At 38.9% G+C, this 4,708-nt stretch overlaps 1 protein-coding gene across 1 annotated transcript in view; it reads right to left on the bottom strand.

The window, feature by feature from the left end:
* Positions 1–4,708, bottom strand: part of LYPD1 (LY6/PLAUR domain containing 1) — a 32,438-nt gene that overhangs the window by 27,357 nt on the left and 373 nt on the right. The window lies entirely within an intron of this gene.

The raw sequence follows: 4,708 nt of genomic DNA, 5'->3' as shown, positions 1-4,708 counted from the left end.
CTAGGTCCCTTCCGACCCTTAATCTATGAATCTATGAATCTATGCTACTCAAATATTCTTGTTTCATTTATTAAATTTAGTCTTTCTCTCCTTACTATCCCACACACCCCCAACTATATTTGGTTCTTTACACTCTTGTATTGCAAGTTTAATCTGTTTTTTAAAAATCATTTCTTTATGAGTAATCATTTTGTAGTACACCTTAGTGTTGGGTGTACGATTTCTCCATTTGGAGATTTAAAAAAAGGTGACCTTTTCTTAACCTGCTCTGTAGGTCTGATTTCAAAGCCTATCAGAGTTCATGGCTCTGAAGACTCCTATTGACATTGGATCAACCCTTACATGGTTAGCTCATTTTCAATAAAAGAAAGACTGTTGGGTTTGCTTTAATATCAGCTTCATTTATATAGAATAAATGAATGAATAGCTAAAAGGTTTCATTCAGTCTCAACAAGTGGTGCATTTAGTTTCTGTTTTCACTTTGAAAAGCAGCAGCTTTGATGTTTTAGTGTTCAAACTCCATATTAGGAAAGAAAATCAATTACTGATGTTTCCATGAAATATTTGCAAGTGGAATTAATATGATGGGAAATGAACTCATTTGTCAAACAGTTCATCTATATGATCTGTCTTCAGAAATCAGCTGCTGTTTCAGCTGAAAAGCTAACCTTAAAAAGGTATCCCTTAAGTTAGTTGCTATGGGACCAAAAGTGACCCAATATGGTCTCTTTGCTGCCTCCAATGCTACGAACAGCAAAAGCTACTGGTGCTTCTTAAAGACTACATGAAGAAATTAATTCTTGGGATGTCTTGCCCGTGGTGAAGCACTGTCCTTTTGCATCTCCCAGTGGAACTGAGTAATGTAACCAACTGACAAACCCTAGTCTATCAAACTTAATAAATAACTCCACTAAAACTTGAGTAAAAGAATATATACTAGTTCTTTTATTTCATGAAATCTCTAGTTCTGTACATTCTGGATAGGCCCCTTAAGTGTTATCACAATGTGGATATAAAACAAAGTGCAGGTAGGGAGGGCAGTGGGTTTTATACTAGCTCAGTAGTCACCTGCTTAACAGCTTCATACTTCTTGATTTTGACTTTTTTTTTTACACTAGGTAGTATATAGCACCACTGGAAACATCTGGTTGGTAATACTTAGGCTGATCTGATTTAAATATAAATATGCCTGAAAATGTTAGATTCATCATTAATTTTGACAATCTGTGTTCAAAACTGTTGCTTTTAAATAGTTCATATAGACGAACTATTTTAACTTGGGGTCTTGTTAAAAAAAAAAAAAAATCCTTCTTAAAGGCCTGGTACTTTTTGTAATACTTGTAGAATTTCTTGTCCAAAACAATACACGCTGTCAGACTGCCTTTATACTAAAATTCAGGAGATTTCCCTGAGTAAGTATAGCGAGTTCTGAAAAAGTTGAAACCTAATTTTACCTTAATCTGTGGAGTGGTTTCTTAAGAAAGTTATTTTGCAACGTAAATGAAAAAGATTCTTAAGAGCTGCAGTCTTATCTGTGAGAAGTTGGTATAGGTATAATATTAAGCCATATTTGGAGCTGTCATTGCTTTAACTTAATGTAAGGAAGGAGCAACTGCCTACATGCCAATGACTATAACACAGACATACTACAGCATGTAAATCAGTAACCCCCTTTTATTACAAAACGGACAAATAGATTAACGCGTGTTGCCAAGGATGGGTGACTGGATCAATTAGGTTACTGACTCAGACCATGAACTTGATCTTAATATACTGCATTTAACTTTTAAATAAGGTTCAGGAGAACCTGTAACATTTTGCTCACTGACAGAGTTATATTTTACTAAGGGCACAAATTGGTTAGTCTATAAAAATTAAATTAGACTTCTTTGACTGCTTCTAGTCGAGAGGAAAAATTCTAATTACAAGATTTTGCTGTCAAGTAATTGAAAATTCACATTCTTTATATACTGGGTTAAAAATTCAGACTCCAGGTCCATTATAAATGAAAATCAGTATTTGGAACACTTTTCAGCTTTCAATGATAAGCAGGAGTGAAAGAAACTGAGTTATAAAATGTACAGTTAAAGGAGGTTGAATTTGTTAAATAATAATTGTGAGAATAAGGCATTTTATATTGCATTCATTTAAATATTAGAAGAAAAAATAATAAATGAATTGAGGCCTTTATGATGGCAATTTCCTCTAGTTTTAATACCAACCCTCTCCAGAACTGACTGAGGAGAAGGTAAGTTTTTATAATGCAAATTTCACTCCACTTGGAATATATAAATTAAGGTTTACCTGCTAAAAGGAGTCTATAACTGCCTGACTTCAAATGAACAAGAGCTGCATTTATAAAATTAAACCATGAAAGATGGATTTTAGTGTGCTGAACACTGCAGGAGAGTTTTCCCTTTAAAAAGGAAATTCAAGTAGCATCCAGAGATTTTTTTGTTGTTATCACTACTGTAATACTCCAGAGGCTGAAAAAACAAAGAAAATGTCATTACCATTTCCCCGCCTTTCATTAATCCCTAGCAAATCAATTTCTTCATAGTGATGAAGACAAGTTTATACACCCTTAATTTTTGTAAGATCCAATTAGAATGGTTCTTATTCTCAGTTCAGTATTGCCACGCTAGTTTAATCAGTTTGCAAACTTCCTTGTTAATCTGACTTTTCTGAAGCCTGAGCGGTACATACGTCATATGAGCAAATGCCCCTTAAATCTTTTGGAGAGAGTGAGATAAATATTTTAAGTAAACCGTTCCTAGATTAAAAGAGGTCTGGCTGCAAAGTGAAGAGATGATTACAGATCTGGATCTTGGGAGATGCAGCTTAAAATTCTCAACTTGAATGAAAATCTTGTGCAAGGGAATGAAAGTGCTAAGAGTTAAATGAGGACAGGTGCCACTTTTATGGAGTGGTAACTGCATCTGTCTATCCGGGATTTTGATAGCACTTCAGACTCCGCCACATCATTCATTCAACGCTATTAAAAAGATGCAGACAATTTAGGTGTGCATGTGGCAAAGCCTGCATTTCAGGCACTTGCTCCTAACCATCTCAAACCTCTGCTATCCTCTCTACATAAACACATCTCGAAATAAAATGCTCCAGCAATATAGTTTGAGGGAAATAGTTTATGTTCACATTTTTAAAACTCAGTTCTCTTACTGACAGGTACTAATCTTCCCTTGCATTGCCCTCCCTTTTTCTGCATTCCTCCTTCACAAAGATGAAATGTACTGCTCTGTGCATTACCTGCAGTGAGGGCAAATGCCTATGACACAGCCACCGTGTATTGAAGGGGTGCTTGCATTTCTTTTCAGTGATTCCCACCCCCAGGTTATCTGTGGCTAGCAGTACGACGCAAAGTTGCTGGTAAGTATATTGGAAATATCATTTAAAGCTGTAAATTGTATTCATTACCAAACACTGGTTATGCAAAACAACCATTCTAGATTTCGGGAACTTTGCCTGCATTTACATTTCCCACTAATACATGGAGCCCCTGTTATTAGAAGCAGACAAACTGCAGCTTTACGGACAGGACCACCAAACCGCTCCCAATATCCTATTCCCATTTGATTAGTTCAGTATAAATTAATCTTCAGTACAAATCCTCCACAGGGCCCAAACCAGTGTTTCATTCCCCATCAGTGGTGCTGCATGACCTGTGCCCAGCGCTGTGTGCTTCTGCCTTTTGGAGGTGGGTTTCTCACCCCATCCTCCACCTGGGGGTACAGAGGTAATACCCAATTCAAAGAACTTCAAGGAGCCACTGCTGCCCTCCATCCTTCCAGTTCTCCAAATGTCACCACTGTCAGCTGTGATAAGGTCAGGAAGCTATATGAAATAACAACAGTTGAGCACTCTTCCTCTACCCACTGCACCTGCCCCAGTAGTCTCTGATAAAGCTGTTGCATGCAACCGAATGTGAGGAGGCAGGCAGGACCTGCCATTTAAAACACAAACAGCCCTCCCCAAAATGTTGTGCAAGGTTTGAGGTGGAAAAGACCAATGTACAGCACAGCACAGCACAATGGTTACTGTGCAGAGGGGAAGGAGCACTACCTACCAGGCAGCTTCCTCCCTCTTGAAAGCATTTTTCTCTTGGTGTTTGCTAAAAATACTCCGAATGTGGCAAAAGCCCCTGAAGATTAAGCGAGGCTACACCTGCCCTGTGCATCCCATCAGCAATGACCTCCTGAACTCCAGAAACAGTTTATATATCCCTCATCTATATCCACCCGCCGGCTGTTTGATGGGTGAAAGCCCAGCTCTCGCTGCCTCCCCCCGCTTAAGATCAACCTTTCCCATATGAGAAATGCTAGAGTAAATAAAGAAAGGAGGGAATTATTCATTTAATGCTCTTTCCTCCCATCTCTTGGGGGGGGGGGAGGCCTGTGTAATTAACTGTAATGAGATTAAATTGACTTGTTATTAATTTCCCACTGCTGTAAAAATGAAATGGGAGGCCCATAAGACCATTTTAACAGCTGTATTAACATTTGGCTTGGAAATTTCACTCCTTCCCGTTTGAAAAGGAGGGCGATTAACCTTGTTGCGCTGGAAAGCCGCTCCGAAAGATTTAAGTGGGGCTTGGAGGCCACGGCCCCTTTGACAACGGGCCAAAAAGCACTGCCCCACGCGGCAGGGCAGGACAAGCAGAGGGCACCTGGGGCTGGGGGGGGGGGGGGGG

This window comes from Gavialis gangeticus, unplaced genomic scaffold (genome assembly GCF_001723915.1).
Source record: "Gavialis gangeticus isolate Ggan-Ray unplaced genomic scaffold, GavGan_comp1, whole genome shotgun sequence".
Classification (NCBI taxonomy): domain Eukaryota; kingdom Metazoa; phylum Chordata; order Crocodylia; family Gavialidae; genus Gavialis; species Gavialis gangeticus.
Note: the sequence above shows the minus strand (reverse complement) of the source record. Positions and strands in the feature narration are given on the sequence as shown.